A 13,613-nucleotide genomic window follows, 5' to 3' on the forward strand; every position below is an offset into this window, starting at 1 on the left:
TTATTTTAACTAATTATAATACATCAATAAAATCAATTTAGCCTCAAAATAAATAATGAAACATGTTCAATTTATTTTAAATAATGCAAAAACAAAGTGTTGGAGAAGAAAGTAAAGTGCAATATGTGCCATGTAAGAAAGCTAACGTTTAAGTTCCTTGCTCAGAACATGAGAACATATGAAAGCTGGTGGTTCCTTTTCACATGAGTCTTCAATATTCCCAGGTAAGAAGTTTTAGGTTGATATCATAAGGTGGAATGCACCAATTTGTAAGTCGCTCTGGATAAGAGCGTCTGCTAAATGACTTAAAATGTAGTAAATGTAGTTTTATAGGAATTATAGACTATTTCTCTGCTAATACCATTTGTATTTCAATACCTTTGACTTTTGGATGTTCTTATAGGCACTTTTAGTATTGCCAGTGTAACAGTATAGCTTCCGTCCTCCTCCTCGCTCCTACCTGGCTCGAAACCAGGGACACATTGACAACAGCCACCTCGAGCAGCGTTACCATGCAGAGCAAGGGGAACAACTACTCCAAGTCTCAGAGCGAGTGACGTTTGAAACGCTATTGCGCACACCCGCTAATTACTAGCCATTTCACATCGGTTACACCAGCCTAATCTCGGGAGTTGATAGGCTTGAATTCATAAGACAACAGAGCTGCTGGCAAAAACGCACAACAGTGCTGTTTGAATGAATGCTACGAGCCTGCTGGTGCCCACCATCGCTGTCAGACTGCTCTATCAAATCATAGAACTTAATTATAACTAAATAACACACAGAAATACGAGCCTTAGGTCATTAATATGGGTCGAATCTGGGAAACTATCATCTCGAAAACAAAACATTTATTCTTTCACGTGAAATACGGAACCATTCCATATTTTATCTAAAGGTGCGATCCATCAGTCTAAATATTCCTGTTACATTGCACAACCTTCAATGTTATGTCATAATTACGTAAAATTCTGGCAAATTAGTTGCATGAGCCAAACTGTTGCATATCCCTACTCTGCGTGCAATGAATCGCAAGAGAAGTGACACTTCACACTGTGTAATATTGCTGCTAACCTAGATTTCTTTTAGCTAAATATGCAGGTTTAAAAATATATACTTCTGTGTATTGATTTTAAGAAGGCATTGATGTTTTATGGTTAGGTACACGTTGGAGCAACGACAGTCCTTTTTTGCAAATGCGCACTGCATCGTTTATATGCAACGCAGGACACGCTAGATAAACATAGTAATATCATCAACCATGTGTAGTTATAACTAGTGATTATGATTGATTGATTGATTGTTTTTATAAGATAAGCAACTTACTTTGGCTTCTTACTGCATTCGCGAACAGGCGGCGCCTCTGAAGCAGGTGGTTAGAGCGTTGGACTAGTTACCGTAAGGTTGCAAGATTGAATCCCTGAGCTGACGAGGTAACATCTGTCGTTCTGCCCTGAACAAGGCAGTTAACCACGTTCTAGGCCATCATTGAAAATCAATGTGTTCTTAACTGACTTGCCTAGTTAAATAAAGGTGTAAAATAATAAAATATATATATATTTTTTTTAAATCGCCAAAATCGGCGTCCAAAATGACCGATTTCCGGATTGTAATGAAACTTGAAATAGGCCTAATTAATCGGCCATTTCGATTAATCGGTCACCTCTAGTAGGAATCTATCGTCACCCTCTGCCAAGAAGTGTGTACTAAACGAACTCACTGATTTAATTGCCATTTACTACCCAGAGGTGTTGATTGCTGGAGATTTTAATCTTGCATGGGGAACGCAAGATGCTGACCGTTTAAAGGATTTTTGTACTAATCAAAATTTGACCCAGCTGATTACAAAGCAAACCATCCAAACCTAAAGGACCTACCAAATCGACTTTGATTGACCTCATATTTACAATAATCCAGAGAAATATGCTGGGAGTGGGGTATTTGCTTTGGATATTAGTGACCACTGTCCCATTGTATGTGTCAGGGATGCATGGATGCCTCGATCCAAACCTCGTTTTATCAACAAAGGAATTTTAAACATTTCAATGATACAGGCCTTTTTTTGTGACCTTTATTTTGATGACTTTGATTGTATTGCATTATTACCTGACCCAGAGTTGGTTCTGAACCATTCTCAAATGTTTCAATTGTATTGTAGTGTCACGTTCCTGACCTGTTTTCTCTTGTTTGTATGTGTTTAGTTGGTCAGGACGTGAGCTGGGTGGGAATTCTTATGTTGTGTGTCTAGTTTGTCTGTTTCTATGTCAGCCTAGTGTGGGTTCTCAATCAGAGGCAGATGGTAGTCGTTGTCTCTGATTGAGACTCATATATAGGAGGCTTGTTTTGTGTTGGAGGGTTTGTGGTGTTTGTTTCCTGTCTCTGTGTCTGTGTTCTGCACCAGATAGGTCTGTATCGGTTTTCACGTTTGTTATTTTGTAAGTTGTTTGTAGTGTTCACTTGTTTGTTATTAAACATGTTGAGCACTGGCTACGCTGCATTTTGGTCCTCTCCTTCACCTCAGGAAGAAAGCCGTTACAGAAACACCACCAAACCGGACCAAGCAGCGTAGCAACGGGGAGCAGCAGCGGCCAGTACACAGGACTACTGGACACAGGAGGAATGGTTTGGGAGATCATGGACGGAAAGGACCCTGGGAAGGGTTGGAGAGAATCGCCGCTCTCGGGAGAAGGAGGCAGCCACAGCCCAGGAGCGGTGGATTGAGGAGGCAGCACCTAAGAGAGGCTGGAAGCCGAAGGCTCACCCAAAAATTTCTTGGGGGGGGGGGGGGGGGCTAAAGGGGAGTGTGGCGAAGCGGGTTGGATACCTGAGCCAACTCCCGGGCTTACCGTGGAGTGAGAGGGCGTCGTACTGGTCAGACACCGTGTTATGCGGTGGAGCGCACGGGTCCCAGTACGCGTGTTAGCCCAGTGCGGCTATTCCACCTTGCCGCACTGGGAGGGCTAGGTTGGGCATCGAGCCGAGTGCCATGAAGCCGGCCCTACATATCTGCCTCCAGTATGTCTCCTCGGGCCGGCGTACATGGCACAGCCTACAGGTGGTGTCCCCGGTTCGCCTGCATAGCCCAGTGCGGGCTATTCCACCTCGCGCACTGGCAGGGCTACGGGGACCATTCACCTGGTAAGGTTGGGGAGGTCGGTGCTCAAGAGCACGTGTCCTCCTTCACGGTCCGGTATATCCGGCGTCACCTCCCACCCCAGCCGGTACCTCCAGTTCCGGCACCACGCACCAAGCTTCCAGTGCATCTCCAGAGCCCTGTTCCTCCTCCACGCACTCTCCCTATGGTGCGTGTCTTCCAGCCCAGTGCCTCCAGTCCGGCACCACGCACCAGGCTTCCAGTGCATTCTCCAGAGCCCTGTAACGCACTGTTCAACTACAGCAAGGTTTTTGATTCAATTCAGAAATCACTTACAGATCTTAAATTAGTGTTAAATAGAAGTAAAACCAAGCTCCTGKTGTTCTCTAGGTCATAAAATGTTGACCCTGAGGACCTGCATATTTGCCCAAATTTAGCTTGTTTCTCAGTAGAAGTACCTGGGTGTCTGGATTGATGACAAGTTGTCCTTCGTAACGCATATAGAAAATCTGACTAAGAAGCTAAGATACAAGATCGTTTTTTTAATAAATAAATCATGCCTCAGTATTGAAAATAGGACAAAGATTGTTCTACAACGTTTCTCCCTGTATAGGATGTTGGTGATATTGTTTACCTGCATGCGGCAACTTCTGTTTTGAAACCCTTGGACGCAGTCTACCGTTCCGCAATACATTTTATCACAGAGGACAATTTTAAGACTCATCAATGTAGTCTGTGTAAAAATGTGGGAGGTCCCTCTCTGTATGAAGAGAGCTGCATTCCCTTTTATCTATTTACAAAGCAATCTGACAGAAACTCCCTCTATATGTAACATCATTAATTAAGATAAGAATCATAAGTTACCAAACCCGTTATCAGGAATGGATAACACTGGAGATCCCTTCAGTCTCCACAGATTTGGGAAAATCTGCGTTTTGTTTTTTTGCCCCTAATTTGTGGATCAATCTGCAGTTACATGTGCTGGTGCCACTCAGGCAGTTAACATTATTGATTGAGGACCTCTATGTAGTTGAATGTGATTGCTTTTATTAAATATGTTTATTTTGTTATTGTGTGCTTAATTATATTGTTTTATACACGTATACAGTACCGTTCAAAAGTTTAGGGTCACTTTTTGAAAGAAAAGCACATTTCTTGTCCATTAAAATAACATAAAATTGATCAGAAATACAGTGTAGACATTGTAAATGACTATTGTAGCTGGAAACGGCAGATTGTTTATGGAATATCTACATAGGCGTACAGAGGCCCATTATCAGCAACCATCACTCCTGTGTTCCATTGGCACGTTGTGTTAGCTAATCCAAGTTTATCATTTTAAAATGCTAATTGATCATAAGAAAACCCTTTTGCAATTATGTTAGCACAGATGAAAACAGTTGTTCTGATTAACTTCTTGACGCTAGGAGGCAGAATTTTTATGTTTGGAAAAATAACGTTCCCAATGTAAACTGCCTATTTCTCAGGCCCAGATGCTAGAATCATAGAATATGCATATAATTGACAGAGTAGGATAGAAAACACTCTAAAGTTTCCAAAACGGTCAAGATATTGTCTGTGAGTATAACAGAACTGATTTTGCAGGCGAAAACCTGAGGAAATCCAACCCGGAAGTGGCTCTTATTTTGAAAAATCCCTGTTCCATTGCCTGCCTAGCCTGCATTTAAAGGGATATCAACCAGATTCCTTTTCCAATGGCTTCCACGGGTTGTGAACAGGCTTTAGACACAGTTTCAAGCTTTTATCATGAAAAATGAGCGAGATTTATCAAAACGCGTCAGTGGATGGCCAGGTGTCCTTTGATTTAGTTCATGCGCGTGAAAGTTGTTGCTCGACATTTTCTTTCTCTCTAGTATTGATAGTTTACCGTCCGGTTGAAATATGATCGATTAGTTATGTTAAAACAACCTGAGGATTGTATTAAAAACGTTTGACATGTTTCTACGAACTTCGGATACTATTTGGAATTTTCGTTTTCCCTTCATGACTGCTGAATCCTTTGATTCTGAACATAACACACCAACCAAATGGAGGTTTTTGGATATAAAAATAATATTTATTGAACAAAAGGAACATTTATTGTGTCACTGGAGGTCTCGTGAGTGCAAACATCCGAAGATCATCAAAGGTAAGCGATTAATTTTATTGCTTTTCGGACTTCGTGACCAATCTACATTGCTGCTAGCTGTTTGTAATGTTTTGTCTAGTGATCGATAAACTCACAAACGCTTGGATTGCTTCCTGTAAAGCATATTTTCAAAATCTGACATGATAGGTGGTTAACAACAAGCTAAACTATGTTTTGGTAATTTCACTTGTGATTTCATGAAAATTTACATTTTTAGTATTTAATTTTTTTTTTTGCTTTCTGCATTCAGCAGAGTTTACAAAATGGACCGTTAAAGGGGTTAAAGTAGCAATAAAACTGGCCTTCTTTAGACTGTTGAGTGTCTGGAGCATTAGCATTTGTGGTTCGATTACAGCTTCAAAATGGCCAGAACAATACCTTTTTCGAAACTCGTCAGTCTATTCTTGTTCTTTGAAATGAAGGCTATCCATGCGAGAAATTGCAAGAAACTGAAGATTTCGTACAACGCTGTGACTACTCCCTTCACAGAACAGAGCCAAACTGAGCAAACTGGCTCTAACCAGAATAGAAAGGAGTGGAGGCCCCGCACAACTGAGCAAGGGAAAGTACATTAGAGTGTCTAGTTTGAGAAAGAGACACCTCACAAGTCCTCAACTGGCAGGCTTCATTAAATAGTACCCGCAAACACCAGTCTCAACATCACAGTGAAGAGGTGACTCCATGATGCTGGCCTTCTAGGCAGAGTTCCTCTGTCCAGTGTCTGTGTTCTTTTGCCCATCTTAATCTTTTCTGTTTATTGGCCAGTCTGAGATATGTCTTTTTCTTTGCAACTCTGCCTAGAAGGCCAGCATCCCAGAGTCGCTTCTTCACTGTTGAGGACTTGTGAGGCCTCTTAAATTCACACAGGACACCGGATAAGACAGGAGAAACACTCCAGATATAACAGCCTGACCCTAGCGCCCTGACACATAAACTATTGCAGCATAAATACTGGAGGCTGAGACAGGAGGGTCCGGAGACACTGTTGCCCCGTCCGACGATGCCCCTGGACAGGGCCAACCAGGCAGGATATAACCCCACCCACTTTGCCAAGCACAGCCCCCACACCACAAGAGGGATATCTTCAACCACCAACTTACCATCCTGAGACAAGGCCGAGTATAGCCCACAAAGATCTCCCCCACGGGACAAAGGGGGGCGCCAATCTGGACAGGAAGTTTAAATCAGTGACTCAACCCACTCAAGTGACGCACCCCTCCTAGGGACGGCATGTTTGAGCACCAGTAAGCCAGTGACTCAGCCTCCGTAATAGGGTTAGAGGCAGAGAATCCCATTTGAGATAGGGGAACCGGCCAGGCAGGGACAGCAAGGGCGGTTCGTCGCTCCAGTGTCTTTCCGTTCACCTTCACACCCCTGAGCCAGACTACACAAAATCATAAGACCTACTGAAGAGATGAGTCTTCAATAACACCTAAAGGTCGAGACCAAGTCTGCATCTCTCACATGGATAAAACAACAAAATGTATGCCAACGTTTGATATGATTGAATCGATGCCTTGACTAAATAAGCCTACACTGCACTCAGTACTAGTTTACAAAAATAGGTGACATATTTCAGCATTTTTTTGTTTCAGTTCTCCTGATGGCCCCCACCCCACAGCCAATTCACCAAGAGTATACMGTTGTCCAACTAAAATTCCTGTCATTCTTACCACTACTGGTCCAACAATTTTGGGATGTTTTTTTTTTCCTTAGAAAATTAAGCTTGTATATTTGTGTAGAACTGTTGTAGTATCCAAAGTGATTTTGCAGAAAGCCATGCAGTAAAGTTATCCTTTTGGAAAAATATTTTTGCAATCCACACAGCAGGAGACAACGTGGAGGAAAGAGTTRTAGTGGGCAGTTGCTCTGGTCTTTTGGGGTTCTCCAGCTGCCTGAAGCTTGCATAACATTTCAGCCTTCTCCAGCCAATTTTTTTTTCAACCATTTGCCTAGACTATGGTCTTTTCAGGTTGAACAGTATGTCGATTTTTTTGTTGTTGAAATTGTTGATCGATGACATGCTTTCAAACCTGTCAGATGCATGCTGTATAATTGTCATATGAATGCATTACTGTAATTCTGCCACCTTTGTTACTCTACTCTTGTTGTCAAGATATTTCTCCAACAGATCATTTAAACATCATTAAGATCATTTAAACAGTTTGCTCTCTTCAATGTGTTATATGTTTTAGCTCCTCCTTAGCAGAAGAGTTCGTATGTCTGGCTTGTTGACAGGCCTTGTCACACTCCTATGATGACTAACTTGGCAAGAGTGGGAGGGAACCGATTTCACAGGCACTCACAGACCATCCCTGAAGGGGTGTAATGTTTTGCTAGATCACAATTTGCAATTGTGCCTCCTTGTCCCCTGCCTACCCCCATTTGAGGCMATCCTGTTTAGGCAGAGTACTTTGCTGAGAGCCTGGCCCTTGGGTATCCATGGCGGAGAAAGCTTATCGCCTGGCTCCGAGGAACAGGTTTGTGTGAGGCCTCTCATTAACCACTAGAACAAGCCCCATCTCAACCCAATGGATCCACTTATCCTGTCATCACCATGCCAGGCAACTGACAGTCTCATTTCAGGAAAGCGTTGTGCTGCAAAAGGAAACATCGCTCCCCCTCCCAAACAAGTCACCGCCTCAATGGACCCAACAAAGTAAAGTCATCTAATTTTCTTGAAGCCTCGTTGTTACGAACGCTCACTGACACCTTGCTATAAAGAGTGAAAGCATTAGAGACACTTGAGACAAGGTCTGATAAGGCAAGGGTTAAATATGACATCAGTTGGTGGGTGTCCATAGGTTAATGTCAGAAGAMTAAGCAGTCAAAATAATGTGCAATATCAGTAAGATTTTGCCTAACACAGCTTATGCAATTGATTATGTTAAAATGTTAATCATGTGGCCTAGGTGTAGCGGTCTAAGCCACTGTCTCCAGAACACATATGCTGCTGTAGCTTGGGTTCCAATCCATCCCACTGCTATTTCAGCACACATTACTCCACCCAATAAATATGCTATCGCCCTATTGGACACATCCTCTTCTGAACTATTAGGGTTTGAATCAGTGATGCCGTAAAGACATGCAGAAAACACATACAGTACTCACACACATTATACGCAATAACTATAATCCAAGCTTTAGTGTCTGGCAGACAGTGCTCATCAGTGCCTAGCAACCCTCAATGTGTTAATGTATGTTTACACGGAAGTGCTCTTTATGTATTTGGGGGTAGATCAGTTTTAATGTTGCAGATAGATTGTGGCTTCCATCAGTGCAATTGTCTGCATCATTTCCAATCTCCCATATACAGTTGAAGTCGGAAGTTTACATACACCTCAGCCAAATACATTGAAACGTCAGTTTTTTCACAATTCCTGACATTTAATCCTGTAAAATTCCCTCTCTTGGGTAAGTTAGGATCACCACTTTATTTTAAGAATTTTGAAATGTCAGAATAATAGCAGAGAGAATGATTTATTTCAGCTTTTTTTTCTTTCATCACATTCCAGTGGGTCAGAGCTTACATACACTCAATTAGTATTTAGTAACATTGCCCTTACATTGTTAACTTGGGTCAAACGTTCGGGTAGCCTTCCACAAGCTTCCACAATAAGTTGGGTGAATTTTGGCCCATTCCTCTTTACAGAGCTGGTGTAACTGAGTCAGGTTTGTAGGCCTCCTTGCTCACACAGGCTTTTTCAGTTCTGCCCACAAATATTCTATAGGATTGAGGTCAGGGCTTATGTTCATAGGATGTGATGGCCACTCCAATACCTTGACTTCGTTGTCCTTTAGCCATTTCACCACAACTTTGGAAGTATGCTTGGGGTCATTGTCCATTTGGAAGACCCATTTGCGCCAAGCTTTAACTTCCTGACAGATACTTGAAATGTTGCTTCAATATATCCACATAATTTTCCTGCCTCATGATGCCATCTATTTTGTGAAGTGCCTTGGCCTTGAAATACATCCACAGGTACACGTCCAATTGACTCAAATGAAGTCAATGAGCCTATCAGAGAGCATCTAAAGCCATTACATAATTTTCTGGAATTTTCCAAGCTGTTTAAAGGCTCAGTCAACTTAGTATATGTAAACTTCTGACCCACTGGAATTGTGATACAGTGAGTTATAAGTGAAATAATCTGTCTGTAAACATTGTTGGAAAAATTACTTGTGTCATGCACAAAGTAGATGTCCTGATCAACTTGCCAAAACTATAGTTTGTTAACAAGAATTTTGTAGAGTGTTGAAAAACGAGTTTTATTGACTCCAACGTAAGTGTACGTAAACTTCCGACTTCAACTGTATATATATTTTAAAAATATTTTCCTTATTATTTTCCCCTAACCCTTCCACCCTCCCCTAATTGGAGTAAACTAATGGACAACAACACTTAGGCTTCTACTTCCAGCTTTATACATACTACAGTGCATCGAAAGTATTCAGATCCTTGACTTTTTCAAATTTGTTAGTGAGTTAGCTTATTCTAAAATGACTAAATGTTTTTTTCCTCATCAATCTCCACACAATACCCCACAAACAGGTTTAATTAAAAACTGAAATATTACATTCTACATAAGTATTCAGACCCTTTACTCGGTACTTTGTTGAAGCACCTTTGGCAGCGATTACAACTTAGAGTCTTCTTGGGTATGACGCTACAAGCTTGGCACACTGTATTTGGGGAGTTTTTCCTATTCTCTCCAAATCCTCTCAAGCTCTGTCAGGTTGGATGGGGAGCGTTGCTGCACTCTATTTTCAGGTCTCTCCAGAGATGTTCAAATGGGTTCAAGTGTGGTCTCTGGCTGGGCCACTCAAGGACATTCAAAGACTTCTCCCGAAACCACTCCTGCATTGTCTTGGCTGTGTGCTTAGGGTCATTGTCCTGTTGCAAGGTGAACCTGTGCCACAGTCTGGAGCAGGTGTTCATCAAGGATCTCTAGGGACTTTGCGCGTTCATCTTTGCTTTGATCCTGACTAGTCTCCAGTCCTGGTGCTGAAAAACATCCCCACAGCATGATGCTGCCACACCATGGTGCCAGGTGTCCTCAGACGTGACCTTGGCATTCAGGCCAACGAGTTCAACCTTGGTTTTCAGACGCAGAGAATCTTGTTTCTCATGTCTGAGAGTCTTTAGGTGCCTTTTGGCAAACTCCAAGCGGACTGTCATGTGCCTTTTACTGAGGAGTGGCTTCCTTCTGACCCTCTACCATAAAGGCCTGATTGGTAGAGTGCTGCAGAGATGGTTGTCCTTAGGAAGGTTTCTCACATCTCCACAGAGGAACTCTAGAGCTCTGTCAGAGTGACCATCGGGTACTTGGTCACTCCCTGACCAAGGCCCTTCTACACCGATTGCTCAGTTTGGCTGGGCGGCCGGGTCTGGAAGAGTCTTGGTGGTTCCAAACTTTTCAATTTAAATGATGGAGTCCACTGTTTCTTGGGGACCTTTAATGCTGCAGACATTTTTTGGTACCCTTCCCCAGATCTGTGCCTCGACACAATCCTGTTTCGGGGCTCTACGGACAATTCCTTCGACCTCATGCCTTGGTTTTTGCTCTGACATGCACTGTCAACTGTGGGACCTTATATAGAAAGGTGTMCCTTTCCAAATCATGTCCAATTAATTGAGTTCACCACAGGTGGACTCCAATCAAGTTGTAGAAACATRTCCAGGATGATCAATGGAAACAGGATGCACCTGAGCTCAATTTCGAGTATCATAGCAAAYGGTCTGAATACTTATGTAAATTAAGGTATTTCAGGTTTACATTTTCAATAAATGTGCAATTTTTTTTAACAGCTTTTGCTTTGTCATTGTTATCAGGTATCAAGGTAAGTCCCAGATGCAGACTGTCGAAGTAACAATGTTTATTGTAGCAACGGGGCAGGCAAAGACAGGCAGGGGTCGATAATCCAGAGCAAAGATACAGGACAGCCYGCAGGCTCAGGGTAGGCAGAGGTCGGTAGTCCAGAGGGGAGCAGAGGTACCGATCGGCATGCAGGCTCAGGGACAGGCAGAGTYGTCAGGCAGGCGGGCTCAGAGTCAGGACAGGCAAGGGTCAAAACCGGGAGGACAAGAAAAGAGAAACTGGGGGAATAGCAGGAGCTGAGGCACAAAACGCTGGTTGACTCGAACAGGTATAAATACACAAGGGATAATGGGGAAGATGGGCTACCCCTGGAGGGGGGTGGAGACAATCACAAAGACAGATGAGACAGATCAGGGTGTGACAATTATGGGGTATTGTGTGTAGTTTGCTGAGGAAAATGGTTTAAAAAAAAATCCATTTTAGAATAAGGCTGTAATGTAACAAAACGTGGAAAAAGTCAAGGGTTCTGAATACCTTCCGAGGGCACTGTATATGCATTTTACGTAAACATTATATTTTACAACAGTTATCTTTTTTTGTTTTTAGTCCCATTTTCAGCTCTACTCAACCCCTCCCTATCTCTGAATACCATCCAGTTTTGAATTCAATTTYATATATATTTTTCAACTGTGCTGTGATTTTTCACAAATGMTCTGAACCTTTCTATTCTCATAGATTTTACATATTGTAAATGAAGGTTGMTTTTTTTGCTACGAGTTTTGGCATAAATATTATTGCTCAAGTGACTTTTTAAAATCACCCAGCATGTCACACCCTGGCCTTAGTTATCTTTGTTTTCATTATTATTTTAGTTAGGTCAGGGTGTGACATGGTGTAGTATGTGTTTTTGTATTGTCTAGGGTGTTGTATGGTTTAGGGGGTTAAGTAGAGTAGATAGTTTAGTGTTCAGTGTAGGTGTTTAGAAAAGTCTATGGTTGAGTGATGTGTCTAGGTATGTCTATGGTTGCCTGAGTGGTTCTCAATCAGAGACAGATGTTTTTCATTTGTCTCTGATTGGGAGCCATATTTTAGGCAGCCATGGGCATCATGTATTTGTGGGTAATTGTCTATGTCGATGTTCTATGTTGCATGTATGCACTAGTTCATGCTTAGCTTCACGGTCGTCAGTTTTGTTATTTTGTTAGTTGGTAAAGTGGTTTCGTTTTGTGTTTGTTCTCTTCTAAATAAAAGAAGATGTTCTTTTCACGCGCTGCGCCTTGGTCCTCACTCTCTCCTATAGACGATCGTGACACAGCAGCGCTATTTGCAGATTTCGCAATTCTTCAGCCATTCCGGAACCTGGGACCAAAAACAGGTTACATGGACAGTACCAAAACAAATWATCTAATGATTCTGTCTATTCGTAGAAAAATATGTAGAGCTGGGATGGTCGTATCCTTACAGTACCAAATCCTTCCAGGATTTTTCRACATTGTAGAATAATAGTGTAGACATCAAAACTATGAAATAACACATATGGAAACATGTATTAACCAAAAAAGTGTTAAACATATCAAAATATATTTGAGATTCTTCAAAGTAGCCACCCTTTGCCTTAATGAAAGCTTTGCATTCTCTCAACCAGCTTCATGAGGTAGTCACCTGGAATGCATTTAAATTGTTAAAAGTTAATTTGTGGAATTTCTTTCCTTCTTAATTAATGCGTTTGAGCCAATCAGTTGAGTTGTGACAAGGTAGGGGTGGTATACAGAAGATAGCCCTATTTGGTAAAAGACCAAGTCCATATTTTTGCCAGAACAGCTGTCCCGCCCTGACCATAGAGAGGCTTTTTTAAATTCTCTATGTTGGTTAGGTCGGGTGTGACTAGGGGGGGTGTTCCTATCTAGGTGTTTTGTTTTCTAGGTTGGCCTGGTATGGTTCCCAATCAGAAGCAGCTGTTTATCGTTGTCTCTGATTGGGGATCATATTTAGGAAGTCATTTCACCACTGGTTTTTGTGGGATCTTGTTTTTTGGGTAGTTGCCTGTGAGCACGCCATTAGCTTCACGTTTCGTTTGTGCTTTATTGTTTTTTTGTGCCGGTTCACTAAATAAATATGTTGAACCATACCACGATGCACTTTGGTACGACAATCCTTACAACGACGTTCGTCACAACAGCTCAAATAAGAAAAGATAAACGACAGTCCATCATACTTTAAGACATGAAAGTCAGTCAATACGGAAATTGTCAATAACTTTGAAAGTTTCTTCAGTGCAGTCGCAAAAAACACTAAGCGCTATTATGAAACTGGCTATCATGAGGACCGCCACAGGAAAGGAAGACCCAGAGTTACCTCTGCTGCAGAGGATAAGTTCATTAGAGTTACCAGCCTCGAAATTACAGCCAAATAAATGCTTTACAGAGTTCAGGTAACAAACCATTTCAACATCAACTATTCAGAGGAGACTACGTGAATCAGACCTTCATGGTCAAATTACTGCAAAGAAACCACTACTGAAGGACACCCGTAAGAGGAAGAGACTTGCTTG

This window comes from Salvelinus sp. IW2-2015, linkage group LG10, assembly GCF_002910315.2.
Source record: "Salvelinus sp. IW2-2015 linkage group LG10, ASM291031v2, whole genome shotgun sequence".
NCBI classification, from domain to species: domain Eukaryota; kingdom Metazoa; phylum Chordata; class Actinopteri; order Salmoniformes; family Salmonidae; genus Salvelinus; species Salvelinus sp. IW2-2015.